The 24,949-nt window shown below is 37.8% G+C and overlaps 1 long non-coding RNA gene across 1 annotated transcript; it reads left to right on the forward strand.

Moving 5' to 3' along the window:
- The first annotated feature begins 4,919 nt into the window (after nucleotides 1–4,919).
- Nucleotides 4,920–24,267, forward strand: LOC113912191. Its single transcript, XR_003516741.1, has 3 exons — nucleotides 4,920–5,305; nucleotides 22,508–22,566; nucleotides 23,925–24,267. It is a non-coding gene; the product is annotated as an uncharacterized LOC113912191 (long non-coding RNA).
- The last annotated feature ends 682 nt before the right edge of the window (nucleotides 24,268–24,949 follow it).

The raw sequence follows: 24,949 nt of genomic DNA on the forward strand, positions 1-24,949 counted from the left end.
GTGGCACCCCTCCTTGGCTCCCAGAGAACTGGAAGTAGTTTGAAAATATTGGGGAAAGGGCTGAATGCTGGACTAACCAGATCTCTTGTCATCTCCACTGGGTGGGTGGAAGGCAGCACGAAGGCAGCAAGCGGAAGATAATTTAAAAGAATTCTAATGTATTCAGTCATTCTGTTAATCAGCATAATTTTTTAATCATTTGTGGTTTGCATGCCATTTTTGGAGGTCTTACTTGTCATTGTGTTTATGGGAAATTGACAGTTATTAATTGTTTTTAAGCTTGAACCACTCCTTATTAGAATTCAAATATATTTCCCACTACTGGGTCCAATATCTATGTAATCATTTATCTTATAGTGAATTTTACTGTAAGTGTAATATTTACAAGAAGCAATTTGTCTTGGGTTAAGTATAGAAACTTTGATATTTTCTGGATAAATGTGTCAAAATAACTAAGATTCAAGCAACAGAAGAGAACAGGAAGCTTATAATATAGCATTTTAGATTAGAGTTGGAAGGTTTGCTATCCGGTTTGATGCCGTTATCGTTACTGTTTTTATAAATATGATTTTCCAATTATTAACCATCATTAGTATTAATGGCACTAATGCTGGTAATCTGTCTCACTAAGGATTTCAAAGTGCTGTATTTTTTATATGCTAAATGAGTTTCAGGGCTCCAGCAGTGATTCCCACCCTGATTTGCTACATCCCCAAGTCTCCAAACACAATTAATTTTAATTCATAGATGAATATGCCATTCAGCACTGTAGGTTACAGAATGGGGTGGCGGCCCCTCACAAACGATTTCAGAATATTTCAATTCCCTACAGACTTAAATCTCTAATCTAATTGGCAATACATCCCCCTTTTCTCACTGGGGATAGCACTCCTTTTCATTTAAACCTTGTCCTCTGTATGTGTTCCCAGGGCTGGGGAGCCCGGGTGAGTGCATGCACGAGACATATAGAGGCAGAGGAGGGATGAAGGTCCAAGGCTGAGGCCCAGAGGTACAAAGGATCTGTCGTGCTTGTGCCCCGTATCTCCTTCCTGTGACCTGCTCCTCGGTTCTTTCTAACATTGCAGTCACATCTCTCCACGTTTCCCACTCATCCTTCTATCCTCGGCTCTGAGCATACTCAATTGATTTTCCCAGCTGGTTGTCTCTCTCATGCCGCCCTGCCTTTGTACCCCTGTTCACTCGACCTGGCACACACCTGCAGCCTTGCCAGCTCCCCTTGCTTGTCCAACAGCGCCCACTCTGCCTTCAGGAGTCACATCAAGCATTGCCTAGTTTGTAAAGGCCTCCTTAATCACTCCAACTGCGCTTGCCTTCCTTGCTTTCTTCGCTCTGTACTCTTTTCCTTTGTACAGATGTCCAATATTAGAATCAGTCTGTTTCCACGCTTGCTTCCAGCATCTCCAATAAAAATGAGAGCAAGGACCATCTCTTTTGAGATAGGCAGCCCTAGCTTCTTGCCAACAAAACACTCAGTGGATATTTGCTGAATGAATGAATGAATGCACCCTTGTTCCTTGTTCCAGCACACGCAGGCGGGGCTGGGGGTGGGGGCTGGGTGGCGAGCACCTGCACGTTACTCTCTGAGCGCCTGCTGCAGGATCTCTCACATCCTGGTGGATCCAAGCGTGCCCAAGTGCAGCTATAGCACTACTCTCGTTAGGATCGCATCCCCACACACTGCCTGGTATACACCAAACGAGCTGTCTCTCCACCTTCATTGAAATCTGGCTTTTCCCCAGCGTTGTTGGTCTTAGCTAGTTACTAGAAGAAAGTATCTCTGATACAATAATTAAAATAACTATGAATTCATGTGTTACTCTAAGTGTAAACTTGTTAATGTGTTAAATTCTGCCAGTAGTATGTGCATTGAAAGAGAGAATGGGAAGCCAATAAAACATAGAAATAAACTTCTAATGGTGGCATTTCAGGAAATAGGAGAGGACAGATGGGAAGATATTTCTGGACCAGGAGCTTCTGGATGCCCTTCACTTTGTACCACACAAGCCATTTCCTATTCCTGTACAGAAGGTTGGATATGCTTGCTACAACACTCTCTAGCTCTCCTGAGAATAGTACTTCTATTTCTGTCTTTTATAAAAAGGTAGAGGCACCAGTCTTTCTGGTTGTCAGGGACCAGGAAGGAGCCTTCTTCATACAATGGCAAGAAAAAGCCAAGAACAGACAAATAAGTCATCTTTTTTTTTTCCTACATCCAATAGACACCGTAGTAACACTTCCCAATTCAGAGAGAGACAACCATGTTGAATGGAAACAGATTTAAAATAATTGAACAAGGGGCACCTGGGTAGCTCAGTTGGTTAAGCAACTGCCTTTGGCTCAGGTCATGATCCTGGAGTCCTGGGATGGAGTCCCACATCGGGCTTCCTGCTCAGCGGGGAGTCTGCATCTCCCTTTGACCCTCCCCCCTCTCATGCTCTCTCTATCTCATTCTCTCTCTCAAATAAATAAATAAAATCTTTAAAAAAATTAAAAAAAATAAAATAATTGAATAATAGCTTACACTGATTAGGTATTTACCCAGGTGCTACGGTAAGCCCTTTCTTTTATTCCTTACATCAACCATATAAAAACAGGGATTTTTAAAGATTTTATATATTTGAGAGAAAAGAGAAAGAGAGAGTGCACGAGGAGGGGGAAGGGCAGAGAGAGAAGCAGACTCCCCACTCAGTGGGGAGCCCGACTCAGGGCTCAATCCCAGGACCCGGGAATCATGACCCGAGCTGAAGGCAGACGCTTATCTGACTGAGCCACCCAGGTGCTCCAATAAAAGGCGTTTTTTATCCCCATTTCACACACAACTTAGGTAACTTGCCCATGGACACAAAGGCTGATAATTGTCTCAGCACTGGTGCCTAGAAAGTTGTGACTCAAATCCTAAACACACTTTCTGAAAGGTACCCCCTGGTATGAGGAAGGGGACACCTAATTAAGCTTCCACGCCAATATACAATCTAACACTACTTGCCCTGTTATTATAATCCCATATACGGCAAGACATTTTCATGGTATTTATTTTATTTCCTTTTATTTCATGGAGGTACAGAAGACATCACAATTTATGAATCCAATTTTTACTTTAAACAACTGGTATACAGAATATGAGTGCTTTACAGTTATTTCCAGTATCTTCTCTATAAACATTCACAAAATATCTCAAATATGTAAAGGACACTTTTGAAATATTTGGGGAGATATTTTACTTATTTTTAAAAATTTTTTTAAAGATTTTATTTATTTATTTGACAGAGAGAGACACAGCGAGAGAGGGAACACAAGCAGGGGGAGTGGGAGAGGGAGAAACAGGCTTCCCGCTGAGCAGGGAGCCCGATGCGGGGCTTGATCCCAGGACCCTGGAATCACAACCTGAGCCAAAGTTAGATGCTTAATGACTGAGCCACCCAGGCACCCCATGGGGAGATATTTTAAAGAATATTATATGGTCCCTGACTCCAAAGAGTTTACAATCTGAAAAGTAATATTAAGACCCCAATAACCTTCCAACGCCAACCTGTGTGCAAGCTGTATCCAAACTGATATCAGAAACCTGAGAACTCACTCATCCACTCAGAGAGCAATCAGACCATTGGATGTCAGAGACATAAAATAACTATTGTCTTCACCCTTTTACTTTCAAGCAATTGTTTCCTAAACACTGTTATAGTCACTAAATCTGCACACTTCAGAAATTCCAGATCTTCATGAGATCTCATGAAAATGTGTGTTGGCATTTTCCCTTAGATTTCTTTTAAAGTATCACTTCTGTCCACCAAGGCAGAGTTCCTGGAAGTATATTGTTTTTAAATTCTTTCTCTTTCCTGACAGGATATGGGTTCCCAACAGCAGCAAAAATCTGACTGGTCCCTTTACTACTCTTTGCAAATATCCCACACATGTGTATGTTGAGAGTTTTAATGTCATTTGTTGAAATATATTTAACCAATGTCATTTGGTTCACATCAAGTTAATAATGGCTTCCCCAAGGCTATGATCAATTCAGTCAACCAACTGGTTTGACTGATTTTTCCTTTGAATTGACCTAATTGCCTGCCTGTTTGGGCATCTGCAGACACCTTTACACAAAGAGAAGGCAGGCTTCACGTTAACTTGCTAACTGAGGGTTATTCTTTTCTTCTGAGATCTGCCACGGATTTACTGAGTGACTGTTGGCAAGAGTTACAATCATATTCCACTCCCTCTTTCTCATTTTTAAAACAAGAATAGGGATATATAAAACGCTGATGATGCTAAATGGAAAAGCAAACAATCATTGTCTGTTTAAAGATACATCTGTACTGTAGAGAAAGAAGGATTTCTTCTATTCTGAAATGCCAGCAAAAGACAACATGAAGGGGGGAAAGAAAACCCAATTAACAATCTAAGGAGATTTAAAAAACAAAACAAAACACCAAATTCCCTTTCAGTTGTGCATTTGGGTCCTTTCAGGGAATTAATAATCATTAATAAATATTCAAACACTATTTTCTTTTTCGCACTGCAGTCTATAGCACTACCTCTTTAAAAGTTAACAGGGATTAATTCTCTTTCAAAATACACATTCTCCTTAACAAATTGTCTGTGTTCCTTCACTGACATACACGTACGCCAATCAAGTCAAAGCTCTGATCTCAATCAAAACTCAAAAGAGTTTTATCCAAATGTGTTTACCTGGCTCCTAATAAAAGATTTTCTACATACCATCTAAAATCCTGATGACAAAACAGAAAGACTCCTCAAAGGTTCACAAAAACCGGCTCAGCTAGAGCACCAGCTACTCTGGGTATATTTTTCCCTATGATTAACCAGTTCTTAATGACAACATTGCTTATCTTACAACTGTGACATGAAGAGGGAGCTGTAGCTCTTCTGAGACACAGTTCTGCAAGCACCAGCTTATCCACGCTCTCCGATCTCGTGTCTATTTCTCTTTCTCTCTCCCTCTCTTGCGCTGTCCCTTATTCAGTCACTCTTCCATCTTTTTGCCATTGTGCCAGCTCAATTTAAATGTATCTGCTCTGTATCTGTTCAAGTGGAGATAATCCATGCAAATCAGGAGCAGAGGTTTTCCATGCTTGGTTCACAGAGAGGACTCAGCTTGAGGAGGTCACTCGTTCACAGCCGCTCCTCCCATTATATTTTTCCCCTTATTGCAGAACTGCTGTATGTATACAGTGACTGAAAGGACTCAATTTACTGCAGCTGCCGCCTGGCTTTACTCACAACTTTTTTTTTTATAAAGGAACTTACCTCCATCTGTCTCTTCAAGGTAGGAAGTCTGATTCTTCTAAAAACGTGTGTAATGCCTCCACTGTCTGCTCATTATCAAATGTCACTTGAATGCTTTATATTGTTGCTGGCATTAGGCACAAATGCTGGGATTCCAGGTGCTCACGCTTTTGTTACTTAACCGAAGAGGTACAATTGTTTAAGTGTCGGGTATTGTAATGTTTATTTTCCCTGCAGCCAGCTTCAGTTTTACAATGTCAGAAAGATGATAGTGTCCACTCTCTCATCTAGAAATACAATCCTCTCTCAAGTTTTCCTTCTTAAAAAAAAAAAATAATAATCTCTCAGTATGTTTTAACTTCTCATGCATCCCGGCCAAGCATAGTCAAGGGTAAAATGCAATCGTGTTAATTTTTTTTTTTTTTTTTAACCTGGCACCTACCTGCACTGTTTTCTGTGAAAAAGAACTAACTGTTGAAATGTTTTTAACAACAGCCAGAGAAAGGATAGATTTTACTTCATTCTGCTGCGAAGCAAGAAGCTGAAGGCCTTATTGCTAACAGGCCTGTCAAATAGATTTATTCTTCACAATTTACAAATTATTATGAGGCTATGCAGAAGTATTATAATTAGCCAGGATTCAGTTCCTGTGATTGTACATGCGCTTATTTATTGTTTTGAGATTGAAATTAGATTATAAAAAAGTTTAATGTTGCAGGGCTAACAAAAAAGCTTATGTTTGTACAGCATTGTTTGATGTCATTTTTTAAGGCTGATTTCAATAGCCAAATGGTTATGTTTAGATTAAAAATGCACCTAAGAGGCTAACAGAATTGACGATATCCATGCTGATTTATGAAGTCAATTTCTGGGCTTACATGACTTCATATGTGTTTCCTTGAAGTTACTTGTAATAATATTTTAATCATTCCTTAGTCATTCCAATTTTAAAACATACTAAATGCCATAAAATTATAGAATCGAAAATCTCTTTTTGATTAGTACAAATATAATTATAACATTCCAGTTATAATTTAGTTTTCAATAAATGTAATATGTCTTTGAAAGCACTCCCTATTAATATAATTTTACATTTATTATCTTATTTTCCTAAGAAGTTTTGACATGTAGCTATGACAAGACCATTTAATCTCTTGTGTAGTATGGAATTGAACATAAACAGTAAACAAAGTTGACAGTCCTGAAAAGAAGAAAAAATGATCCTCTGGTATACTGAATAGTTCTGATGACATAAATCTTAGATTTCATCTTCCAGGTAGATACTTGTAGTTAGTGGAGTTCAAGGGAAAAAATTTATTATCCACATAAAATATCTCCGTGCCAAAAATGTGCAGTTCTTTTTCTTTTTGATACAGACTCTTCTACTGAAGAAAAAAAAAATGCACTCTGATTTTTGAGTACAGTACAAGGCATGAAGCCCTGTCATTGTTAGCATAAAGAAGACATCCACACAAGTATTACTGTGCAGAGGGCAATCTTTCTGTCTCTGGCATTTGTTAGGTTACTGTACATAGAATTTAACAGATGAATATGTTCTGCTTCGTGGCATTTTAGTGATCCTATTGGTATGCAGGCTACTCTGCTAGGATAGCAACAGAAAAAAAGGGGGGGATATATGTTTTATAGCAGTAGTAATAAAAGCCTTACGCAGGGAAGAGAAGAAGAATTTGACTTATTTTCTATGCAGTAATTAGAATTTCTTTAAAACTCTTTGAAATACTGAGTGGTAAAGTAAACTGAGGCTTCTCCAGGAAGGGCTAATTGAATGTATCTATTCGAATCATGTAGTTGCCCATGAATATCTTCTTTCCAGACACTGTCACTGGAGGATTCCATTCACATCTTCAGGATTACAGGGAAAGAAATGGATTCATCACTAATGGTAGAGGGTGATTCTTTCATATTTAAAACAAGTTTGAGAAGAGCACCCGACACAGGAAAACCTAAACAGATGGAAAGGTGTGTGAGATTGTCTGGTTGTGTGAACTTGAGACTAGTGCAAAACCAAAGGATGCCCCTTCAGAACAAAGGAACGCCATGCAATACTCTGTCAGCAGTCAAGGGGAGCAGAGAGATAAAAAGTGGCCAGGGAGATCTTCTGGGGAGAGAGAAAATGCAAACAACGAGGCGTTCTCTTTTCAACCAAATTACCAGTATTTGATGGGTATGATGGCATTCCCCCATGGAATTTCAACCCATCATTTCACAGCTATTTCAAAATCACATATTTTATAGACTTTCACATTTGTTTGTAAACCTCCTAGGAAATTCTCCAAAGACCTAATGACTTGTATGCCTTAAATTAGGTTTTACTGTGCATCCTAAATAAAAAGGTCACAGCCTTTAACTCCCATGGGTTTCTTTCGATTCGTCTGTAAACTTGCCATTCCTTCAGTAACTCATTCAAGCAACTGTTCGAGATAAGTTACATTTTACTCCATTTTAGTGTGCCTTGCAGCAGAATCTATAGATCTGGTAAAACCTGTAGCTGTATATAATACCATGTTGTTATTCCCACCTGGCTCTTTTCTGCTGGTTTTACTGAGTGCAGTTTAAAAGATAAATTATCATCTTAAAGGGATACTATGGAGGGTGTTAATAAGTTCTCTGTAACTTCGGGAGTGTTCAGTGGTGCCCGGGAAACGCATCCCTGCTTGAGGGGAAATGATGTGCTTCATCAGCAGACATTCAATGCCTATATCATCTGTAGATGTGCAAAATTCCTCAAGAAGGACTACATCGTGCCATACGTATTTTCTCAATCTTGAAACATTGCTGTGTATGGATTTATCACAATTATCAAGTGAACACTCAGCAGATACTAATTGCTTTATGTGTATTATTTTAATCTGCAAGACACTGTGAGGTGGATGGGACCATCATCTTCATTTCACAGATCAAGACATTGAAGTATAGGGAGCGTCAGTGATTTAACCAAGGCGTCGCAGTTGTGGTAGAATTGGAATTTAAACCCATTTATTCTGATACTGGTTTCAAAACAGCACACAACAATGCCTCCCTAGCTAATTAGCTCAGATAACTAAATATAATAAGGATACCCCCCCACCACCAATAGCAAAAACGTTTCTATTGCCCTGTTTATAGTCTTGATTCTAATATCTGATTCCAATTTTTCAACTCTCGCCGGAGCTCTTTACATCTGTCTGTATTACCATTACAGCAGAGGTTGTTTGGTATTTTTTTAAGTTGTTTCATTTAATGCATGCCAAGAACATTACAGAACATTTGTCTTTTACCTCAAGGAGTTAAGAACTAAATCAGATCTGTAATTGACTGACTTGTCTACTGACAGCCTTTGAAGCACTGTCCCCCCCACCTTTATTTTTCATTTTTTTTTTTCTTGTCTAAAGAACAAGATTGACATCTCTTTATATGGTTGGAATTTTTCAAGTGGTACAAAGTGTTTGGTAATGATGGAAATTAACCTGAGGCTTTATCTAACTACCTTTCCTTGTAACTCCACTGAAGTTCTGGTAACAATTAAAATTTTCATGCAAACAACTGTTCCCATCAGAAAAAAACATACTCTTCCATCTTGTCATATCACCCTTCAAAGTATCCTGGGTAGAAGAAAAGCCTCTCTTTCTGTTGGGCACATCTGAATGAAAATTTCTCAAGTTGAAATATACCAACACATTAGAAAAGCAGATAAAGAAAACAAATGGAGTGAAAATTCATCTTTAAATGGTCAGACTCTGCACTGAAATAGTTATCTGTCCTTGCGTTAGAAGGTGTTATCTCCTCAAGGAGAAATGAGCAAGGACAGGTCCATACAGGGAAGCATTTGCGGCTTTACTTCTGTCTGTTTATTTGGGAGAGCTTGAACTGTTTCCCAGTGTTTTTCTACGCAGTGTGAGAAGATGAACTATTATGCATGTAACTCAGAGGAATCTGATTCAAAGACTGTGTTCGTTTGACCTCTGAATATCCAATATGCAATGTAAACAAAAATCTGAACAACACCAACACATAATCAAGAGGCAGAAATGTGGGGAACGTGGGTCAGTAGCAATTGAGCAAGCTACACATTTCTCGAGTAACAAATGAAAAACAATTTTGATGCCATCCTGTGATACCAGCATTCTTTTTAGATCTTATTTGAAGTATCAGGCAGATGGACTGCCCTATATATCCAGAACCCCTATCTGCTGCAGGCAGAAAGCCTGAGAACCTATCTTTAAAGTTATTTTTAATATATCAGTTTTGCCTGGATTAGCTAAGTTAGACATCGACCATTGGTACAGGAAAGGTTGGGAATTAATTTAAATTTGAGCTTACTCTTCCATCATCTCTTGCTGAGTGAGTTTCTTAGCCTGTGAGACATTCCTTTCAGATTGGATTTCTCCATTACTTGGTGGATATTCCTACTTTGAAAGAAAAGGAGGGGGCGGGAGGAGAACAGGGCATGGTGGTTACGAGCTGTGTATTGATATAAACAGTCAAGGAAGTTAAAACTGACCTAAAACCATGTGAAGACTGTCCCTGATTGCTAAATTCTTCAGCTGCATAATAGAATTTCCTATCCAAAAAGATGTCAATTTCCTGAAATTAAAAGTAAAATCAAAAGATTTTTCTCATTGTGGAAAGCATGTGATATGAGCAAAAAATATTCAGATAAATTAACTCTCAAATGTATTAGCACTGACTGGACAGTTAGCAATACATCCGAGCTCAAATAAAAACAAAGCTTCACTGTCTAGTAAGCTTTACAGTTTGGAAAGCAAAGCCAACACTTGTACAAAGCCTTCCACCAGGATTGGAAAGTCTGTTTGTTTCCAGCTGTTGTTATATATGTTACTTTCCTATCAATCCTCTTCCAGAAATATTAGTTAAGTGCCCTTCCCACAGTCACTGTGACCTCTTTCCTGTCTGTTGGCTGTGCCTCCAGTTTACATTACAGAATTCAGCCTCTAACTGTGTCCTTTTCTCCTATTTTCCTGGTTGTTTTATGGGTCATAGTCTTGTATCCCCAGTAGCTTGTAAACTACTTATGGGTAAAAATCATACTTATTCTGTGTCCTTCACAGAACTTGGCCCAGTGTGAAGGCCAGAGATCAGTCTTGATTAATATTTGAATGATTGATGGAATTTTAAAAAAATCTAGTTAGCTTAGGTTACATATGTACTACATATATGTCATATATATATTTTAAATTTGTTTCAAGGGCAAAGTGAGGAACATTTCTTAAGACCTAGCTAGATTCCAGACACTTGACCCATGCTCTGATAGCATATGATAGTTTACTCGTGCCCAATTTAAAAAAATAGCAATAGGAAAGGAGATTATTCTAGTAGATAAAATTATGTCTATATTTATATATAGATATGTGATATATATTACATACATGTGCTCTCTCTATATGTATATGACTTCTCATTTTGGAACTTAAAGGTGCAGGTGACTGGTGGGAGAACTAAGGTGGAAGGTAAGAGCAGGAAGAGAACAAAAAAGACAAAGAAAAATAAGGCAGAAGATGGTGAAGGACTGGGGAAGAGAGACATGTCTTGAGGGATGAGGAGGGAAGAGTTTAGAAGGTTTTAAAGAATGCAGACCTTGGCCTTTCTTATGAACCAGTTTACAGCTTTTTAATTCCTATCATTAAATCTCCATACACAATAAGTGGAAGAGAAATTGTAATTAATCTCAAAGAGAAATTATTCTTTGGCCTGAAGATTTGGCTCCCTGGGAATGGATATACGAAGCGGGGTTAGGGTCCTAAGTAAGGATGAAAGCAAAGAAGATATAAGGTGGCTTTTAAAGCAAACTCTTAAAATAGTCAATCCAACAAGAGATCCCACACAGGGAGCTTACAACCATAAATCAAATTCTAAAAAGAATTTGGCAAGTCCCCTCTTCCTCAGGCAGACATCAACACCTAAGCAGAGTGGAGATGGAGCCCTGTCAGAGGAGTGGGCAGCTTCAAAGGCGTGACCATCAGCCAGCGTGCTCCTGGAAAAAGGCTGGGGTGCGTGGAGTCAGTCATAGGATTCAGGAACCAGTGCTGGTAGAAGTGAAACAGGAGAAGCAGTTCGGGGGTCACCAACCTGGGGCAAAAGCAAGGTCTACCATCTCTCCCCTTCTGAGTCCCAAACCCAGGGAAACAAAAAATCTCCCAGTTCCTCAGAAGATTCGCTGCGGTCTCTAACCACATGGCCGCCCCTCCTCACTGGGGTTCTCTGGCCTCATGTTAGGGGCATTTGGTGGTCTCAGCACTGTCATTTCATGTTTCCACGCTTAGCCATGGAGATGGTAAAGACTATTTGTTAGATCCTTCCGCTGAGCAAATGAAAAGCCATTGCATCCTAGTTACCGGGAATCTGTTGGCTTCAGTGAGGACAGAGCAGCCTGCAGGAGACTGTAGATGCCTATTTCTGATTAATGAAAGAAGTAGAGGACCATGGTTTAAATCAACATCCTTCTTGGAAAACAACAATCAAAGGCATTTAAAATCACGTGAACTGAATTTACAGAGGAAGCATAGTGAAACAGAAAGAGCACTAGCTTCAGACCGACAGACCTAGGTTGGAATCCCAGCTTTTGGCAATAGCACTTCATTTCTCTGAGTTAGAGCTTCCACGCCTGTAAACTAGAAATAAAAGTATGCACTTCTCAGGTATCTAGTAAAAAATTAAGTATCTGCTACAGGCCCCCAAACAATGCTGAGCTTATGAAAGACGTTCCACAATACTTCCCCACATTCACTTTGTTTTTTGTCCGAAATCACATTTACATGACCCTGGACCCCTCTCACAGACATAAGTATTTTGATGTTTAATGGCTTAATTTTAATTTGTAGCTAGGAAAAGAAAAGAGATTTGTGGGACAACAAAACACTGATCCTTTTACTAAACTAGTATCTAAAGATAGTGATACTTAAAATTCTCAGGTCTTCTCAGAGCGCAGTGAGGCCGATCACAGCCACGAAGAGCAAATGTTTCAAGAAAGATGCTTCTCATGCTGGGGTTATATTTATAATTTTAATTGGAATTACTACTTTCACCTAACTGTGCTTCTCAGGTCCCGACTGAATATATCCTTAAGGCCTGATGTCTAATGCCCAGCATGTGTTAATTTTCACAGCGTTTTGAAACGGCCTGCCCGTGAGTGCTCCCAGGCACTCGGGTAATGGGCTCGGGCCGCAAACTTTGCAGAATTCCTTCTGAGTAGGTTCTGTGCAGACCACTATGAGTTTCCAGTACCCATGCTCAAAAGCCAGATTGAGAACTGTTGGAAGGATTGACCAAGAATTAGTCAAATCTAAAATCCCTCCTAAGAGGACTCTTTTTTTTTAGCTGCTTCTGTGTGCAAGATGAGCACGGAACCCACATCAGAAAGCAAGAAGCATCAGGGACATGAGAGAATCAGGAGGGCATTTCACAGCTTTGTAGGATTTTTCTAATTTCTTTGGAAACTATGTAAATGAATTCCTTAAACACAGGCTGTCATTGATTTTTCCCAATGTTCATTGATCCCCTCATCATTGCTTCATGTATGTGTTCTCCCAAAACATCTAGTATTGATATTTCTCTCCCTCAACTCTGTCCCCAATCCATTATAAGTATATCATTAAAACATGTTTAATTTCCTATGAAAGATTATATTAAGTGCACTTTTAGTGTAATTATGTCAATAGTGGAAGATAAACATGTATTAGGCAGTGCAAAATGCTGATTATCTGTCAGGGTAAATCTGTTTATTTGAGATACAGCAATCTGACAACCCCCTGGTGTTAATCGGGAAAGTACATTCTCCTTCCAGGTATGGTTTGGTGGGGTCTGACAGCAAAATGCTGTCAATGGCCTTCTGCTGTGGCATAATCTTGGTCATATATAAACCCATATACATGTGGCCCTAAGTAATACAATACAGACGTGCAGATCATGCGTTTTAGACATACGTGATATGCTTACATTTGGGCATTTTTGTACGGGTAGAAAACAAAGTTGACAAGTTCGAGAGAGGGGAGAGTGGGTTACAGGATTAGCCTGCATTTTCATTTGTGCCCAGGGCAGGGTTTGCCCTCCATAATGGCAGCTCAGAACCATCTGTATTAATCCCCAGAAAAAGGAAAAAGCCGGTGCAAAGAAGGGGAATCAAGGAATGTCGGTCTGGTAGAGGGTGTGGATCCGATTCTCAATGCAAACATGCTTTTCTTTGATCCTTGTAACTTTTTCCTTGAGGTATCGGCTACTAAATATATCCTAGGGATACCACTGCTGGCCAGCTGTGACTGGCCACCGAGTTTTTCGTTAAGGAGATAAAATAGGATAAGAAAGCGACAGGCTGCACGTGCCATGGCTCAATTCCCCCAGGTTTTTGTGCAGCAGAAAATGAATTGAAATGAAAATGGCTTGAATAGTCAGGCACAGTGTGCCAACCCCTCCGACAAATCATTTTGTCTGACTTTATTACATTGGGATCACTTCCTTCCTGAATGCCATAAAAATGCTGAGTAGAAAAAATAAAAATTGATATGTATATTGACATTTTAGTTTTCTAAATATAAGCTGAGAAAATATAAACAGCATTTGGTCTTTGCAACTCTTCGGACCAATCATTCGTTTGCTGACTAATTCACTTACTCTCAAATACCCCATTCAGCCTTAATATAAATGTCTTCTGAAATAATTTCTCCCCAGTAGATTATGCACATCTTCAGTTTGATTCAGAATTTACATGTGTAGTTTGCATATTTTTGCATCAGAGTGTCTGCTTTAAATTAGATAAAGGTCACTGTCATTCATAATCAAGAAGAAGGTGGATTAAAGGTCACAATTCAATAAAAAAAATCTGATTAGATGTAGAGGTTTGTTCATGTGATTCAGTATCATTGGATAAGTGGAAATCATGAGTCAACAAATTAACCTCAGGATAATGGGTGACTTGCTTCACTGTGATCAAAAATATTCAGATTTTTTTTTTTTCCCAATGTCTAACTTGTTTGTCTCTGTGTAGCAGTAAGTTACTACTCTTACCATTAGGTGTCTTTTATAATGTCACTTGGTTTTAGGAGTGACATACTAAGTTATAATGAATTAATAATAGACAGATGTGGATTAGGAAGTCCCTGAGGACCTATGGTTAGTTCTACCATTTTTTCCCCTCAAGGTAGTTCCTTGTTCCTCCACTCTTTTGAAAAGATGGAGATGTCACAGCACATTTCTTCCCTTGCATAACTACTTTCTACTTCTCATAGACACTGAAAAACCCCTATAAACCCTTCCAAATTTTGACATCTACTCAGTGTTTCTGTCTGTGATTAGAAGGGATATGTATAAAATAAGTATAGCCAGTGGCAGTTAGGCTTTGTCAATTGGTTGAACTTTTTTCAGGTAGTTTGACAATGACTTGAATAAATGAAAAGCAGTTGAAAACAAACAAATGCTAAGTTGCGGGATATCGTTGTTTGGGCCATACATCAATCTGCATACCTGAAGGGGAAAAACTGATAGACTTTTCATATATATTTGGAAGTTTGATGTAAGTACTCAGGTGTTAACACCAATGTTTCGTGTAACCGAACTTACTACCAAAAAGGAAAGAGTCTGACTTGCTTACCTTAAAATATTTCTTTTCCTTTTTGCATGTGCTCTTGACTTAAGGGGAAATCTTATTTCCCCCGCTGAATTATTTGTCTATTCTGTTTGCTATATTGGCACCTTAACAGATCATCAAAAAAAAAAAAAAAAAAGAAAGAAAGAAAAGGAGAAAAGAGAAGAAAGACAAGAAGGCACCACCTTTTTAAAGCACATTGTTTATTTTTCCAAAGAAAATCAAACATTTTTATAGGAACTATAAAGGTTAAATGGCTTAAGCAGATTATAATTAGTTAATTTTGTTAAACATATATTGCATCAATTTTACATTATTTTAATTACCTTTTGGAATAAATGGTTTGGTGAACAAATTCACTTGATGTTCAGGATCAAACAAAATTACCTTTCCTCTGGGTAGGCTTAAGTTTCACAAAATGATTTGGAAATGACCTCCTTTGCTTTCATCTAAAAATATCTTTGGATTTAGAAAATGATTAAAGTTGGATATATTGTGTTTTAAGCCAATCATATTTTATCATTTTCATGGCTTGTTCTTTCTTTAAAGAGGAGTGTAATCAAACTTCACTACGCAGATGTTCCCCCTTTAAGGAGACTCTTGTAATTCATGCAGTATCATGGTATTTGTAAGGTTGATTCAACTCTTATTTTGGCCAGAAGACATATAATGTATTCCGGTAAGTTTATGAAGTAGTGTTGTTTGTTTGTTTGTTTGTTTCTTTATTTCTGATAAGATATAAGAATGAAAGCTAGATAGTCACTAAATATCATGGCCAAATCAGAAATGTTCTGATTTATGTCTCTGTGGTGAATGTGTGTGTATATACCTACACTCATGCCTGGAAATAGTCAATCCCTAAATTGTAAATACTGAGTCCCAGGTTGTTGAGCAGTAAGTAGAAAACCATGTAACTATCTCTCACCCACCCCAATTTAGGGCATCTAGAGAGCAAATCAAGAGAATGCAAATACGATTTGCAACCCCCACCCTTTTTTTTGTCTATGTGGAGTTAGCAAGTTAATCTAATGCCCAAAGATAGCTGTCTCTCTTTTTGCTTACAGAAGGAGTTCTCATTTTTTTGTTGGTGTTGGTGGGGAGAGATGGGTGTTGGTATTACTAATATTTAGCTGGCAAAGGTCAGGCATGCTGCTAAGTACATGGGAGAGCCTTGCAAACAAAGGATTATCCTGCCCAAAATGTCAATAGCTCTGAGGATGAAAAACCCTCCCTTGTAAGAAAGAGGGAGATTTCTTCATTATGTATCTCAACTCTACAGCATCTCTTTTCCCATAGCCCAGTGTTCCATCATCCTGACCTGCATCTGGCTAACTTCTCTTCATCCCTCAGAACCCTCAGGGCAGTCATCACTGCATTCTGAATAGCTCTGCTGGTTTGTCATCTGATTATGATTATACACCTTTGTGTAATCACACCACTATATCCCTCTAAACTTGATTGATTTGCTTTTCTGTATCCCATCCTAGACCATAGATTTCCTGAAAATTGTACTTTTTATTGCTAACATCTAGCATGGTTTGTGGGGCATAACTGTCTTATTAAGACTTGGTGTTGAATGAAATCAAGCTTATCTCTAGAAACAATACTGTACAGGGTGTTTGGGTTTAGCTTAAATAGCACTTAAGATACTACCTCAGGTATTGTGGATTAAACAAATAAATTGTAGTTGCTGGCTAAAAGGATAACTTTTAAAAAATATTTGAAACACAACCATTTGTAAGTAGGGGGTCCTGCCTGCATATTTACTTATATCTATGTAGCTGGATGTGTTTTCAAGCACAATCATGTCTGTGTGAAACATGGCATCATTGCCTGTATATATATATTTTTTCAATAAGGTATACATTTTAAGGAAGGCATTCAACTATATTATCATAAATATACACATATGTAAATGAAGCATACTTCTACTTCACATTAGTAAACTTTCCAAGCTCTAATGACTGTTCATGCTTAATATGCCAAATATTAGACTTTCAATAAAGTAGGGAAGAGCACTGTCAACCTCTAAAGAACATGGATGCCTTTCAGTCACTCTTTTCCTCTCTGTTCTATGTTTTTTTTGATCTCTGTGTTTTGGGTCGTGAATATGGTCAATAACAGTATCGAATTATAAAGCTACATCTGTACAATTGAATATTAAGTATTTTGTTAATTTACTGATTATTATTAATCAGTGAGAATCCAGAACTACCTTTACATCTTTCAAAAGTAATATTGATAACTCTGCATTTGGCAATACCATGCCCTTTTATCATTCCACAAAGAGAAAGAGTGAAGTCAAAATCTGGCAAGTCTCTGATTAATAAATGTCAGCATAAGTAGCTAATTTGGATAAATAAAAAATTTACTTCCCTAGAGCTTAGAGATTAAGAGCACAGCTTCAGATCCAGAAAGATTTGTGTTCCATTTCTGGCTCTGCCGTGTAGAAGCTTAAGACCTTAAGCAAGTTGTTTAACTCCCTAAACCTCATGTTCATCAGCAAAATGGGAATAGTGCTGACATCTACTAATACCTCACATAGTTGTTGTAGAGATAAATGAAATGATATGAAAAAAAGAATTGGTAGGTGCCCCTAGACACAATAAGTTAGTGCAATAAGTGATGTCTATTACTAACATAGTAGTAGTTACAGAAGTGACCATACTGGTAATAATAGCAGTGGTAGGGCCCTACAAATCCAGGCTTCCTTTTATAATCTGGGAAATATACCTAATAACACTTCTATAACTTAAAATTGGATTTATATTAGAAAAAAATACAGAAGAAATACTTTTAATGTTTTCTTCTTACTGCAGTCGTGATATCCAACCACATTCATTCTCTGATGCTGTCTGTCTGCTTTCTCCTACTTCCATCCTTCTGTTGCATGAACATTCATTTTATTCCCCATCAATTTTAAGATGTTTGCAAGTTTGAAAGAATTTTTAAGTGCAAGTTTCAGACTTACACTTCTCTAGTAAACCCAATGGAATTTTGTTCTCCATCTCCATGTCTTGACATGGCTCACCAGAGCAACATAATTGTAAATACAAAACCAGATTTGTTTTGTTTTGTTTTTAAGATTTTGTTTATTTATTTGAGAGACAGAATGAGAGAGGGAGAGAGAGAGCATGAGAGCGGGGAGGGTCAGAGGGAGAAGCAGACTTCCCGCTGAGCAGGGAGCCCAATGCAGGACTCGATCCTGGGACTCCAGGATCATGACCTGAGCCGAAGGCAGTCGCTTAACCAACTGAGCCACCCAGGCGCCGCCCCCCCTTTTTTTTAAATGAGGTGCATGATAGTTAAGAGACGCTGTGAAATATGTAAGTTTTCCATCAAACCAGGAGAATTCCATCAATTTCTCCTCCTCTGATCTCAGCAGGCCAAAGTGTCTGAGAATAACATTTCTAGGACGCTGATCATAGAGGTGGAGCTCAGCAGATGCGTTTAAATGGAACTGGAATAATGAGTGTTTCTAGGGAATGATTCTGTAGAGCCTAAGATAATCATGAGTCCAATGATCATGAGTTTGTATTGCATTCATTAATTTTATCTCTTGGAATAAGGCAATAATTAAAGAGGAAAATAAGACCCATGTATCATTTTGTCTTCTAGGCCTTCTTGGTCAAATTTTTCTTGGAATTATTCTTTGAATCTTTATATTAACATTTATAGTTGAACTTCTCCATAGGATGCAGTTATGATTAGACTTTAACAACTTTTTTGTTTTTAATTAATTTTAAAATAATGGAGACATAACACTTATTTCAAAACTTAAAGAAAGAAAATGCTTTTGACTATATATTTGGATGAACTACTACCATCTTATCAATGTATTTTAAAAAGCAAATGCTAAAATTTTTTAAAAACTTAAAATAAGTTTATTATATTTATATGAATTCTATTACATATGTCCATGATACATGCTACATAATTTTATGTACATAAATTACATATATAATTTAATGTATTTTTATTTATATAAACATTTTATTTATATAAGCTAATATATATAATAAATCAAATACTGGGATCTTGACCCCTACCTGGGGATAAGAAAGGGCTGAAACACAAAGCTTTATCTTTGGCCCTTGCCTTTGTTACACTGAATGTGAACAAAGAAAATACGTTTATCCAGATCACACATGAGACCAACCTGAAAAGGATAATCAGTACTCTATGTGACAATAAGCAATAAGTATAACTTAGCATAAGATAAATGATATTTCTGAACACCAGTTAAAAACATTAAATGCACAATTTAAAATGAAGCTCTCTAACTAGGAACCTTAGGGAAAAGAAGATTTATGGGTTTTAGTTAATCATAAGCTTAATATGCACCAATGGTGAGATCCAGCTGCTAAAACAGCATACCACCACCTTAGGTTAAATTAATAGACATTGTAAGAAGGACATTGGAAAGAAAAGTCCCATTAAATTCTCTAATTATTAGATCACATCTAACATACTGTAATTAGTCCTCCATATTTAAAGGAAAAAATTGGAAAACACAATGTGTCAAAAAAATGTGTCCAAGTTGGAAAGGAGTTTAAAAACTGTCATGTGAGAAATAACAAAGGAACCAAGACATTTGGTCTAGAAAAGAAAAGACTAAGGGAAATGTAAGAAATAATTGATATAGATATCTTTCAACAAATATTTATTGACACCTTGTTACAAACACTGTGCTTAAGCATGAGGTAAACAGAGAAAATAAGAAACTGATCTTTTCTCTCTTAGTTAATGGACTTTAAAGTCAAGAGGTGACAAGACTTTAAATAATCACACAAATGAACATTAAATAACAAATAGCGATAAGAAAGGAAAAGAAAAGCTACAGTGAAAAAATAAATAAACTGATTTAATTGGGATGGAGCATAATGTCAAAGAAGGCTCTCTGAAAAAGTGACATTTAAATCAAATAAATAAAGGTGTGGGAGGAGGGAGGGCAGGCTTCATTCCAAGCAATGATAATGGCTATGCAAAGTCTCATAATCAGAGCCCCTAAGGAGGAAAAAAGCTTAGCAAAATTGAGGAATGGAAAAAGGAGAGGGTGATTAGAGCATATTAATGAATAAGGAAAAATGGTGTGAGAAGAAACAAGGTCCAGATTGTTGTAGCCTTTTGGAGACACATTAAGTCTTCTATTCTAAATGCCAGGAGTAACTGTGGAGGCATTTAAGCGCAGAGTAAAGTAAGGAGATTTGCCTTTCACAAAAATCACTCAGGCTTTGTGTGGATAATGTATGGAAAAAGGGCTAAAGGTGGTAAAAGATCTACATCAGAGGCTATTGTGGTAGAAGAGGCAAGAGAGAAGGCTCATTTGACCTACACTGGAAAAGAAAATTGAATAACACAGATTCAAACACATTTTGGAGGTAGGATCAAGTGAATCTGATGATGGATTGAATGTGGGTGCAGAGAACAAAATATGGTACTGAGCAAGACCCCCATTTTCTGATATATGTAAGGAAATTAATTACTGAGAAGTGAAGAAACTTTAAAGCAGAAGTTCAAATGCCTTGGCTTGGCCACAATAAGTTTGAGAAGCAGGATCAGTTGTTTAAAAAACAACAGGGGCTCCTGGGTGGCTCAGTCAGACAAGTATCTGACTCTTGATTTCGGCTCAGGTCATGATCTCATCAATGTCATGAGACTGAGCCCCCCATGGGGCTCCACACTCAGTGGAGAGTCTGCTTGAGATTCTCTCTCCATCTCCCTCTGCTGCCCCACCCCTCACTGGCACTCTCTCTCAAATAAATGAATAAATATCTTAAAAACAACAAAAACTATAAAGTTTTCATATTATTTGGGTGAATATCTGGTGAACTGTCAGGCAGAAGAGAGAGCAGAATTATTTTGTCTTCTTCAAAAAAACAGATCCACAACCACAATGTCAAATTTACAAGAAGTTCAGGTTCAACTCAGTCCATGAAAGAATGATTTTTAATAACTAAACCATCCAAAAAAAATGAAGACTGGCTTGGAAGGGGGTAAGTTTCCCCTCACAGTAGGTCTACTGGCAGAGATCAAAGGACTTGGGTCTTTTTCAGTAATATTGTGTTCAATTCCAGGAATCATATTTTAAAACCTTGAGAAGAGGGGTGCCTAGGTGGCTCAGTCTGTTAAGCCGCCAACTCTTGGTTTCAGCTCAGGTCTTGATCTCAGGGTCATTGAGATGGAGCCCCATATAGGGCTCCTCACTCAGTGCAGAGTCTGTTTGAGATTCCTCCCCCTCTACCCCTCCCTCCCCGGCTCATGCTATCTCCCCCCAACTCTGAAATAAATAAATAAAATCTTTAAAAATAAATAAATAAATAGAATAAAACCTTGAGAAGAAAACAAAGAAGATTCTGACTTAGGTCACTGCAGGTGTTTGGTAAACCATTTAATTGCTGATTGCTACTGGACATGTACCCAGCACCTTTCTACCAGAAGGATTATTGATTACACAGAGAAACTATTGGCTGTTTACGGAAGTGTGTGCTTAGCTTTCCCTCTTGGGTAAGCTAAGGTCAGCACCATGCCAGAAATGGACTACATAGGTTAGAATTGGAGACTTCTCTTCTGTTATGACCCTAAATTCTCCTCATGCAAATGTCACTAATTTATTATGTCTTGCTTTCTTGCTGTGCTTAAACTTAGCCTCAAGCATCGTTTTCCACCTAGCACTCCCAGACAATCAATACCTTCTGACTGACGTTGTCATTTGAGATGATACCCAACCCAGCTCTCAGGAGTACTCAACCCCATGACTCACAGCTCTTAAGGGCATCTATCCTCACAGACTCCCCAGGGAATGAGAAGCTATGATGATTTCTTCTAGGACTGGAGCATCTCACTGAGAATTAATGCCACTTGCCAGCCTGAACAGTCTTTCATTTTTTTCCACTGGTACTGCTTCATTTTTCCCCCCTGAAAAAGCTTTGTAAATTTAAGACCATTCTGCAGTGTGGTCTGTATAAATACATGCAGGTGGACAAATCACTCTATCTTTAGGTTTGTCATAATAACTTGGTATGTGATCCTGCGTTAAGCGGAGAGTGAGAGAAAGAATTGGCCACGTAGCCAGCATCTCATGATAGACACTGTACCTAATCAGAGCCAGAGATTTGAGGCAAAGCATCCCAGTCCTCGGGGGGTGGGGGGGAGGCTTATTTTTCTTTTTCATAGACTTTAGCCTTTAGTAATAATTGTGTGCTTTGTGATCGTGGTTCAGGGATAGCACCTATCACATTAGAGTTCAATTTTAATATATCTAAAGCTCTTTAATAAGACAGTCCGTTAAGACTAGGGCACTGACTGATTAATAAGTTGGTTCAAGTAGACTTTCGTTCGGTTCTCAGGAATAAGTGCTCTGTCTAGTTGATAAATTTCCACACTAAACACAAACGTTGTTATTTGTCATATACTAACAGTTTTAATGGGCCATTCTTCATGATCTTTAACAACTATCAGTTGATCTCTAGAACTCAGATGTCACACTGCAATCGAGCTATGTTCGAAGAATCTGAGTTTAAGCGAACTACAATATAAAAGAAGTTAAAAAGAACATATTAATTTGTTCTAAGGACAGAAATATATTAAGCACATTAATGAAGATGTGAACAAGCAGTGACTCAGGGCTGTTATTTTCCTCCACAGCAGAAATATATTCATCAATCCAGACACTTATATCTTCAGATCCTCGGGTTTTAATAAAGGTAAGTCTAGGAATTCTACTTAGACTTTCAAACTATTACATCTTGACACATCAGAAATAATCAGATATGTTTAAATCATCTGGGAGATAAACTGAGTGATTTCATACTTGTAAAACATAAACTCTAGAGGTAGCTTAATTTTCACATTTATCATTTGTGATCATTCTTCCAGTTCCTCCTTGCCTAAAAAACTATTATCAAGCCCAGATTTCCCTTCAGCAGACTGGCAGGACTAAGCCACTTAATACAAATAAAACCCAAAATGCTGAGAAACGAAATGAGTTGTTTTTTTTTTAAAGAGGCTCAGGGCAAACACCTATGTCCAGGAGTACAACGGGATATGCCTATTTCTTCATCTGATAGTCTCCGGTGCTGACATTAGCACATCGATGTTTTATGCATTTCATACATAATACGCCTCGTGATTATAAAATCCAGACTGTAGAGCTGAATTAGTTTGCTTAGAATGGAATGGGGTGGGAGGAAGGACATGTCTATTGAGAAAAATCATCCTGTTGCTTTATCTTCTAGGAGATCTGTGGAAGCCTTTCTTTTGGAAAGTGCTCAAAGACAGATCAAATGTGATAATAAAGGTTCACTATCTGAGCAGGTCTGCCCTAGAAATAGTGCTTAGAAATCTGAGGTGGGAAAGAAAGGCAGCCTGTGCCAGAAACTGATTAAATTTCAGTCATCTATCCAAAGAAGTCCCTAGTTGCTTGTAAAATGCTCAATATAATTACAGTAACTATGGGTTTTAAAGGAATTTACACATTAGCCTTTATCATGGGACTTTCTTTGTGGGTGCATTTCTACTTTAAAATCAATATCTCTAAATAAACTTTAATAAGATTTATTAATTTTATCTATGTGGACATTTTAAAAGTCAATATCAAATATCTTTCTCCAGATTCTTCTTGGCATTTGAAGAAGCTTAGATATAATCAAATGTCATGCCCTCTGTATGTTAAACGATCATTGCTCTATGACTTTGCTCTTGTATACAACGCAGCCCAATTTTAAACTTTGAAAGAGTTGTGAATCAATACAAAGACTGTTTAAAATGTATGGGTCATCCTGATACACAATCTCAGTACTGTGGACAAGGCTCATTAGTTGCTTCTTGAGCTATTATCTTGCTCAGTGTTAGATTTGAATAACCCAGGGAAGGAGTTTGATGGCCCCCATTTGACCCTGCACCATGGTGGCTAAAATCAGTTTTTCGAAACATCTACATGCTCTACAAAAAACAAAAAGGTTTTTATAAAGTTGTGTCCCAGAGAACAAGCTTACTATCTTTCATTGAAAGTAAAGAGCATTTATGGGATATCACAACTTTCAAACCTTTTCTTTTTCAAAAGAGACTTGGCACCAGCATTTCTTCTCAGTAAACCTTGAAGGGGAAGACTCCCTGCCGACCACACACTCGACGGCTTCATGTTAGGTGGCTATAATCTTAATCCAAAGAAGAGTGGATTTATATTTTCGTTGAAAGGAAGACGTCTGAGAAAGTCCAATGTTAAGATCTTCATCAATGCCAGAAGAACTATCACTAAAGCATAAAGGCAACATCAAATTTTGTTGTCCCCTGAAAATGAAACCTGATTTAATCTTAAATCTGAGATGTTTGTAAACACAAAACTCAGGCCAACTTCCTGTCCCTAAAAAAATAAAATAAAATAAAAATTAAGTCTTAGTACTAGATTGGAAGCTTAATTATGTTTCCTTTTTTCTGTCTTTACCCTCATAATGTCTAGTTTCCTGAATTATAGTTTCTATGTAATAAATTTGTATACTATCTTGGAAAACTTACTCTAAGGTGAATTCATAATATTGAAACCTTATTGATTAGGCATACCATAAAAATATAATTTAGTAATTAACCAAGGTAAACATCTTATCTTTCCACTTGAATAACACGGAGAGAACAATATTTCAATACTTGAACATGGCTAACTACCAGGGATAAAGATCACTTCAATTTCAATATCTATAGCTACCCAACTCAACAATAAGCTATCTCTAGCCACCGTCCCCTTCTTTTCACACACAGAAAAAAAGTGCTATTTGACACTGCTCCGACTCAAAACATCAAAGGGTACAGATGTACTTAATTATCATTTTATAGTCTGCCCTTTACCTGGACTATTTAAATAAGGTTTTTATTTCCTTCCTTATTTGCTAGTAAATGACATTTTACATGATCTATAGAGGATCTATCAATCTGTATTAGGATTGGGTCTAGTTATTATCATGTAAAACTGAATTAATAGCAGCTGAAACCACCTAATATTTTTTCATGCAAAGGAGTCTGGAGTTAGTCTGCCCATGAATAGTATGGTGGTTCCACAGTTACGAGTCACCCATGGTCCTGTTGTCTTTCTGC

Source organism: Zalophus californianus, chromosome 4 (assembly GCF_009762305.2).
Source record: "Zalophus californianus isolate mZalCal1 chromosome 4, mZalCal1.pri.v2, whole genome shotgun sequence".
Lineage (NCBI taxonomy): Eukaryota > Metazoa > Chordata > Mammalia > Carnivora > Otariidae > Zalophus > Zalophus californianus.